Source organism: Oryzias latipes, chromosome 8 (assembly GCF_053564925.1).
Source record: "Oryzias latipes strain Hd-rR chromosome 8, Olatipes_Hd-rR_3.1".
In the NCBI taxonomy this organism is placed as follows: domain Eukaryota; kingdom Metazoa; phylum Chordata; class Actinopteri; order Beloniformes; family Adrianichthyidae; genus Oryzias; species Oryzias latipes.
This window is the reverse complement of record NC_136244.1, coordinates 13,673,425-13,682,653: the sequence shown is the minus strand read 5'-3', so window position 1 is coordinate 13,682,653 and position 9,229 is coordinate 13,673,425. Positions and strand designations below refer to the sequence as shown.

The 9,229-nt window shown below is 48.2% G+C and overlaps 1 long non-coding RNA gene across 1 annotated transcript; it reads right to left on the bottom strand.

Moving 5' to 3' along the window:
• Positions 1–217: 217 nt before the first annotated feature.
• On the bottom strand, positions 218–2,952 carry LOC144994120 (uncharacterized). The gene is made up of 3 exons (XR_013657535.1): positions 1,307–2,952; positions 484–667; positions 218–357 (listed from the first exon to the last, which is right to left on the bottom strand). It is a non-coding gene; the product is annotated as an uncharacterized LOC144994120 (long non-coding RNA).
• Between the last annotated feature and the right edge of the window lie 6,277 nt (positions 2,953–9,229).

The window sequence follows — 9,229 nt, the reverse complement described above, 5'->3', positions numbered from 1 at the left end:
CAACCTCGGACCGTGGCCGAAATAAAAAAGACATGGTCGGACATCAAAGTTGAGGCAAAAAAAAACCGTCTGGCGCTCCATCACCAGAGTGTGTCTGCCGTGGGGGGGGGGGGGGGGGGGGGGGGGGGGACACCGGAGCTGAAACCGACGCGCCAGATGCAAAAAAATGAAAATATTAAGGGAATGTATGTAGGCTACACAATTACAGTTTATTAATATAAAAAAATTTAATTTAGTTGCTGGGTGTTCCAGCGGGGCCAGTGGTTACGATGCTGCAGCTGAGCAGCCGTCTGGACCCAGCGTCTCCATGGCACGCGGCTCTCAACCCTCAGTGGATGTGTCCTCACCGATGCAGTCCTTGAAATGCAGAAGGAAGTCACTAGTTCAGAGAGGTTTGCCAAGGAGTTGGGCGAAATCAAGACTGCCCTGACTGAAATAAACTGCACAATGAGGGAATTCTTGAATAAATAATATTTTCCACACCTCTTGCTGTTCTTTACAAGCGACGCATCACTTCCAAACGCTGGTGCACAGCAGCAGCATTCACTGGCTCAGGGAGTCAGCGAAATACTGCTCCATGGCTTCCCTCTCCGGTTTTGACAGGCTGAAAAGCTGACTCTTAGGCAGAGCAGCACCGGGCTGTAAGTCTAAGGAGCAGTCGTAGGGTCTGTGAGGAGGTATAGAGAGTGCTCGAGATTTAGAAAAAACCTCCCCTAAGTCATGATATTCAGACGGTACTTTGGAGTGGTCATGTGAGGACGGCTGCCTAACTGGGACTGCGTGATCAGCTCCCGGAGGCCGAGCTGAACACAAGCAGGCAGTATGGCAGTGGTCACTCCAACTGGTGATCCGGTTGGTGGACCAGTCAATAACAGGGTTACGAGTAATAAGCCAAAGATAACCTAAAACAACCGGATAGTGAGAGGATTGAAACAGGAAAAAATGGGTGTGCTCATGATGGTTACCAGAAATTATGAGGTGGACTGGCTCAGTGACCTGGTTAACAGTGGCCACAGTCTCACCATTAAGAGAGACGACCTGCAAAGGACAGGATAGTGGCTCAGTCTTTAAGCCTGCCTGCTTGGTTAGCTCGGCATCCATGACGTTCTGCTCAGCACCTGAGTCTAACAAAGCCTGAACAGGAATCCCCCCACCCTCAAACATAATTTGACCCTCCAGGAGACAGGAAGTAGATCTGGTGGGCCCTCGGCCACCACTCGTCAGTGTGCCCACTCTTAATGACGAGCGGCGGCGTTTGGGCAATCCCTTCAGAAATGACCCTGCTGTCCACAGTAAAGGCACTCACCTACCGTCATCCGCCGCACACGCTCTGAGGGAGACAGACGACCACGACCCAGCTGCATCGGCTCATCCATCAGCGGAGCTGGAGTCTCTGTGGGAGCAGCAGAAGGAGGTGAGTAATGTGGGGCATGGTCACTGGAGTGCCCCTTGGGTTGAAAAGTCTCCAGCTGGCGTCCCCGCCTGCGATCCAGCCTGTTGTCAATCCTGATAGCCAGGGCGACGAGGGGCTCCAGGGATGATGGTAGACCCAAAGGAGCGAGGTGGTCCTTCATCTCCTCAGAAAGTCCCTCTAAGAAGGCGTCCGTGAGTGCAGCGGGGTTCCCATTCGCTCTCCGAAGCGAGAGTCCAGAACTCTATGGCGTGATCCGCCACACGCCGTCTCCCCTGTCTCAGCCACATCAGCACCCGAGCTGCCTCCCTTCCCGGCTTTGTGTGCTGGAACACCTGGGTGAAGGCCTCGAGAAAGGCTGGGAGAGATGCGCAGGTGGCTGCTCCACGTTGCCACCCCGCGGTGGCCCACGCTCCGGCTCTCCCGGTGAGGTGAGATAAGATGAAAGCCACTATGGAGCGATCCGTGGGGGTAGTTCACAGCCTGCAACTCGAAGTGGAGCTCACATTGGGTAATGAACGCCCGACAGTCCCCGGAGTCGCCCGAAAATCTCTCCGGTCGGGCCAGCTGAGCTGCGGGGGCGAGAGATGTCTGGACTGGAGCCAGATGCACCGAAACAGAGGAGGGAGAATGGAGTGGATGTGATGATGGAGGGGTGCTGGATCTCTCCCACTAGCCGCTCGATCTCCTTACTGACTGTGGTCAGCTGTTGCTCATGGCGATCAGACATCTCCAGTGAACCTCGCCGAAGAAAGCTCAGCTGTGCCTCCTGCTGACGGATCATCCACTCCTGGCTGGTGAGTCCCGCTTGTGATGTGTCTGCGTCCGCTGTGTCCATTTTTGGCCAGATTTAATGTCAGGTTACGAGGTGGACACAAAATATGCAGGACGCAGGATTTTCCAATGAAAACTCGAATTTAATTGTTAAGTTGCTCTTAAGCCAAAAGATCTAGTAACTCTGTGAACAGCACAAAACAATCTGGCAACAAGTGCAGGGGAGACGCAGACTATAAGCATGAGAATTTATTAAACAATTACAAACAGGTGCGCACATCAGGGAGGGCAGGTGAACACACTGAGGGAAGGTCAAGACAACTGAAATGAGAGGAGATGGGAGATACAGGAAGTAACAAAATAAAAGCAGAAACAAAACCCACTCTCACACCCTGGCTCCAATACCTCACAATTATTTGAATTGGAGTGACATACAGTTGAATAAATATGTAAATTTAAGTTGTATAAACAATTATTGAGTTTTATAGACGTAAGAAATAAGGTTGAATAAATTTTACTCAATTACTTGTTACCAATAGAAGTAATTCATTTAATCTTGTGCTATCCTAGGCACTTTAACGTTGGGAGTTGGGTCATCTAGACCCACTAGACAGTGCGTTGAACCTTTTTTCTTCAATGATTTGTGATCTTCAATGGTGTCCATGGATTACATGAAATCTTTCCACCTTTATCCACCTTTGTCATGGTAGGGAGAACACGTCAATGTAATGGTGGGGTCATCTAAGGTAGCACAAGGGTTAAGTTGGCAAAATTGGATAAGTTTTATATATATATATATATATATATATATATATATATATATATATATATATATATATATATATGCGTCACAAGGAAAATGGAAGTAAGATCAGAAACTCGTGCGTTTACTTTGCCTGTTCTTCTACTACAAGCAGAAACTCTTTCTTTTGCTGATGCAGCCGTATTACTTTTTTGATGGTCTTCTAATCGTCATATGCCGTCATTAATCTCCAACTCCGTCTCTCTGAAGTGTAGCGCTCTCTTTTTTTCACCACGCGTTTCCATGGTGACTCCAGAAATCGGCGATCCATTGAGAACATCTTTATGTACTTGACGTGCACGTTCATTAACTCAGGGTTACCAAGTCGAGCGTAATTAAACTAACTCATATCTGGTCTTTTGGAACCAACATACCCCGAGTAAGCAAGTTGAGGCGGATTTCAGCCAGAGTTCAGGGTTAAGGTCAGGGTAATTTAAACATGCTTCCGGGAATACCCCCCAGGTCCAGATATAATGCTCAGTGAGGCATATAGTGACACTGAGCTTCACTTAGTGCAGAGCTCAAATATGCTGTGGTTGATGGATTAATATGAGTCAGTGTGCTGGGGGTTGCTGGGAGTTGTAGTATAACTTCTGGCGACGGCTCTCCATAATAAAAACAACTGTGAAATGAAAACACGCACTCATATTTTTTTATGGCCCAGATAAAAAATGTTCTTTGTTCCTCACAGCACTAAACTCACAGAACTTAAAAAAATAAGCACTTAAGGTGGAGGCTTTTTTTTTTCTTTATCTGCACTGCACTGCACTGTATCTGCACTTATCAAATTAGTTTTATTATAAGATTAAAGGGTAAGCACAGGTTTCTATTTTTTATTTTGTCTAAAAGCAGCAATGCTTTCAGGAGACTGTTTTAAAATATTTACAAAACCAAAACCAAGTCCAGATGATCGTCCCGGCTCCCAGGGGGGTGCCGCCTGAACCCCGACCGGTCCCCGCTTCCAAGACCACGCCTGACCCGCCTGAGCTCGGCTCCACGCCTGACCCGCCTGAGCTCGGCTCCACGCCTGACCCGCCTGAGCTCGGCTCCACGCCTGACCCGCCTGAGCTCGGCTCCACGCCCGACCCGCCAGAGCCTGACTGCTGGCCCGACCCGCCAGAGCCTGACTGCTGGCCCGACCCGCCAGAGCCTGACTGCTGGCCCGACCCGCCAGAGCCTGACTGCTGGCCTGACCCGCCAGAGCCTGACTGCTGGCCCGACCCGCCAGAGCCTGACTGCTGGCCCGACCCGCCAGAGCCTGACTCCATGCCTGACGACTCCATGCCTGACGACTCCATGCCTGACGACTCCATGCCTGACGACTCCATGCCTGACGACTCCATGCCTGACGACTCCATGCCTGACGACTCCATGCCTGACGACTCCATGCCTGACGACGCCTCCACGCCTGATCTGCCTCGCCGGACCGCTCGGCCCCCCGGCCGTCCTCCGGACCTGCCTCGCCGGACGGCACGGAACCCCGGCCGTCCTCCGGACCTGCCTCGCCAGACGGCACGGATCCCCGGCCGTCCTCCGGACTTTTTGGACATTTATGCCCGTCGAGGTTTGTCCTCCGGGGCCCTCCCCTCAGTTGACTTTAGGAACCTCGGAGCGGTTCCTTGAGGGGGGGGTACTGTCATGGTTTGAGTTTTGTTGTGTCTTGGTTTTAGTTCTTGTTCTGTCTTGTTTGTTTCTGTTTCCTGATTTATTTTGAAAGGGTTTCTGTCTTGTCTTGTTTCTTGAGTTTTACTTCCTTTGGTCCCCATCTGCCCTGATTTTCACCTGTGTCTTGTCTGCCCTGTCTGCATTTAAGTCTTGTCTCTGCCTTCCTCCTGTGCTGGTCCATTAGCGTTTGTCTTGGTGTTCACGTCTCCATGCCATGTTCCTTGTTTCATGCCACGCCACAGTGAGTTTTTGGTTTTGGTTTTTGTCATCCTGCTCTGCAGCGCCTTTTGTTTTTTATTAAACCCTCTAGTCCCTGAACCGTGTTTGTTGATTGTGTGTTTATGATTTCATTTTTGTCATTTTTTATTGTTTCATAATCGAAAATTTTTACCGGGTCAAATGACCCGAACACCACAAAAGTCATTTTTTTCACCAGCCCACTTTATAATTTAGTAAAAAAAAAAAAAAAAAGCTTTTATTTTGTTTAAATGGAAGTCCCTGGCAAAGTCAAAAAGTTTCAACGCAAAAAACAAATGTATGAAGTACTTTTACGCATGCTAAAACTCAAAACGGGTCCGTAGGGACCCCAACACCATAGGAAGGTTAAATGTTAACTCAGATTGACCTTTTCTGAAAACAGTTGTGTGTTTGTCCATCTGCTTCTTATCCCCACTAAGAATGAGGGGGTTTTACGACACTGTCCTGAGCTGACAAGGGATACTGTTTGAAGTTAAAATCCAACCAAAGGATGGACGTCTGCAGATATGAAGTAAGGGTTAATGGCCGAAGTGTGCAGTTACTACTTTTTAACGCACGCCGTGGAAGCCTGAACGGTTGCTTCCGCGAAGTGCGTTAAAAAGTAGTAACTGCACACTTCGAAGGCCATTAACCCGCTTATACCATGGTCACTTACAAAAGCAATACATATTAACCAGGTTTTAGTCCTTAATTCTTGTTTTTTTTTTCTCGATTTGGATCACTTTTCTCATAAACAGCGTACTATGTCGCGCAGCACCACCGCTGCAGTCAAGATTCGGCGATATATATATGCTGATCGTCCCGATGAGTTGAATAAAGCATCAAGTCAGAGAGAAAGTTAATCGCTTACCGCTTGTTTTTGCCCAGATGATGAAGCAAAAGGTTGTTTTACAGAAGCCGGCGCAGTGATACAAATCATTTAAGCTAGCCGACCGGAACTTCTTTTTTCACCGTGCAGTTATCAGGCTTTAACGCATACCCAGCAGCCAATCAGAATCCAGTATTCAACCGGACCATGGTATAATGAAAGTTAACGTAACAGAGCCTTTGGGAGAAAAGGTTGAATGAAACAAGCAAACTACAAACTGTATGTCCAAAATGAAAGCATGTTTTAAAAGAAAATTGTATATTTCTCACTAGAAATGTTGTCAAAATAGAAATTTGTCCTCAAAATATCTTATTTTATGGGATAATTCGCCGAAAAATGAACGATCATCCGCCATGTTTTTTGTTCACGGCAGGCAAAACCTCCAAAGTCACGTGTTCCTGAAAAGGCTCATGGAAAATGAATAGAAATATGAAGTGTATCCCTCTCACAATTTAGGAGGCGTTTTTGTGAAACTCTCACGCATTTCCATGTGGACAAACGTAGTTACTACACATTTTAGGATGAGACTGGGTTGTTCATTTTTCTTATTGTTATACAAATGAGTATAACATTGGGTCATTAGACTCTAACCAGTCTTTCATTAGGAATCTTGGGGTCACTTTAGATTGTCATTTTAAATTTGACAAACAAGTTAGTGCAGTGGTCCAGTCCAGCTTTTATCATCTTAGATTAATAAGTAAAGTGAAGCCATATCTCCCCCATGACACCCTGGAAAGGGTTGTTCATGCGTTCATTTTTTCCAGATTGGACTATTGTCACTCCCTTTATTCCGGGATCGACCAGTCTCTCCTCCACCGTCTTTAGCTGGTCCAGAACTCCGCTGCCCGACTTTTAACGGGGATCAGACGGCGTGACCACATCACACTAATATTGCGCTCTCTGCACTGGCTGCCTGTTTCTTTTAGAATTGATTTTAAAATCTTACTTTTGTTTTTTAAATGTTGAAATGGTCTGACACCTCCTTATCTTTCTGAGCTCCTGCAGAGCCATCGTCCTCGTAGGGCTCTGCGATCTGTAGACCAGATGCTCTTAGTGGTTCGAAGGACTCGACTGGTGACCAAGGGGGACAGAGCATTTTCAGTGGCTGCTCCTAAACTCTGGAATCTCATTCACCTGTCAGTGAGATCTGCCAGATCCTTAAATGATTTTAAATTTCTGCTAAAAACTCATCTTTTTATTAGACAGCTTTTTTAGTGTTTTCTTTTATTGATGATTTTATTATCGTTTTACTGTGCTTCTTTGAATTTTAGTGTTTTTATACTTGAGCAGCACTTTGGATGTCTGGTGGATGTGAAAGTGCTACATTAATAAAGATTTGATAAAATAAAATAAAGATTTGATTGAGTATATCTGCCGATTTAAACTTAGACATATGAGAGTTCAAGAATTATAACTCATTAAGATGGAAAAAATATTATTGTCAGGATACGAGGTGGACACAAAATGCAGGACGCAGAATTTTCCAATGAAAACTCGAATTTAATTGTTAAGTTGCTCTTAAGCCAAAAGATTCCAGTAACTCTGTGAACAGCACAAAACAATCTGGCAACAAGTGCAGGGGAGACGCAGACTATAAGCATGAGAATTTATTAAACAATTACAAACAGGTGCGCACACCAAGGAGGGCAGGTGAACACACTGAGGGAAGGTCAAGACAACTGAAATGAGAGGACATGGGAGATACAGGAAGTAACAAAATAAAAGCAGAAACAAAACACACTCTCACACCCTGGCTCCAATACCTCACACTACCCCCCCCCTCAACGGGCGCCTCTGGGCGCACCGCCGGGCTCGTCCGGATGACGCCTATGAAAGTCCTGAATTAGAGTTTTGCACAGAATCCTGGAGGATGGTTCCCAGGACCTCTCCTCAGGCCCGTATCCCTTCCAGTCTACAAGGTACTGAAGGCCCCTTCCTCGCCGTCTGACGTCCATCAGGTGGCGCACATCGTAGGCAGGGTGACCATCAATGATGCGAGGAGGAGGTGGTGGAGGGGGTGACTGTTGCAGCCGACTCGTGACATGTGGCTTAATTTGGGAAACATGGAAGACGGGGTGGATCCTAATGGTCCTTGGTAGGCGTAGTCTCACTGCCACAGGGTTAATGACCTTCACCACCTCAATAGGTCCGATGTACTTTGGAGAGAGTTTCTTCGATTTTGTCCGGAGCTTTATGTTTGCTGTCGAAAGCAGGACGAACTGACCCGGTGAGTATGCGGGTGCAGCAGCACGATGCCTGTCAGCCAGTCTCTTGTTGGTTTCAGAAGAGCGAAGCAGGGCAGCACGAGCCTCTTTCCAGATGCGTCTGCAGCGGCGATATAGGTGTTGGACTGATGAAACCGCAACTTCTCTCTCCTGCTCAGGAAACAACAGGGGTGGGTAGCCCAGGGAACATTCGAAGGGGGACATACCTGAGGCTGATGAGGTCATAGAGTTGTGGGCATATTTGACCCAGGGCAGAAAGGAGCTCCAGGAGGTCTTGTGGCGAGAACAGACGCATCGGAGGGCTACCTCTAGGTCTTGGTTGGTTCTCTCTGCCTGCCCTTTAGACTGGGGATGAAAGCCAGAGGAGAGGCTGGTGGTGGCACTAAAAGCAGCGCAGAAGACACTTCCACACTCGAGATATAAACTGTGGTCCCCGATCCGAGACCATGTCCACCGGGATGCCATGCAGCCTGAAGACGTGAGTCATGACTAGTTTGGCGGTCCCTGCAGCAGACGGCAAGCTTGTGGCTTGTTTAAGGCTACAAAGTGGGCCGCCTTGGAAAAACGGTCCACCACTGTCATGACTACGGTTTTACCCGCAGAGGGGGGCAGGCCAGTTACAAAGTCCAATGTAATGTGGGACCATGGGCGGCTCGGAACAGATAAGGGACGGAGAAGTCCAGCAGGTGGGCGATAACTGACCTTGTTCTGAGCACAGACCATGCAGGCAGAAACAACTCCTGGGTGTCCTGTGTCAGACTGCGGACTCCTGGGTGACAGGTCAGACGGGATGCGTGAGCCCACTGGAGGACCTGACTTCTTACAGCCTTAGGGACGAAAAGTCTGTCTAAATGGCCCCCTCCAGGGTCTGTGCAGCCTTGATGTCCCTCTCCAGCTGCCATGAGAGCACGCCCAGAACACAGGTGGTAGGAAGTATAGTTGCGGACTGCTGGGCCACCACGGCTGGTTCCTGTTGTCGGGAAAGGGCGTTTGGCTTGATGTTTTTGGAGCCAGGGCGGTAGGACACCACAAAGTCAAAACGATTAAAAAACAATGACCACCGCGCCTGCCTAGGATTCAGCCGTTTTGCGGTCCAGATATAAGACAGATTCTTATGATCGGTTTAGACCACAAACGGCTGAGCCGCCCCCTCCAACCAGTGCCTCCATTCCTCTAAAGCAAGCTCAATGGCCAGTAGTTCCTTGTCCCCCACATCATAATTAGTC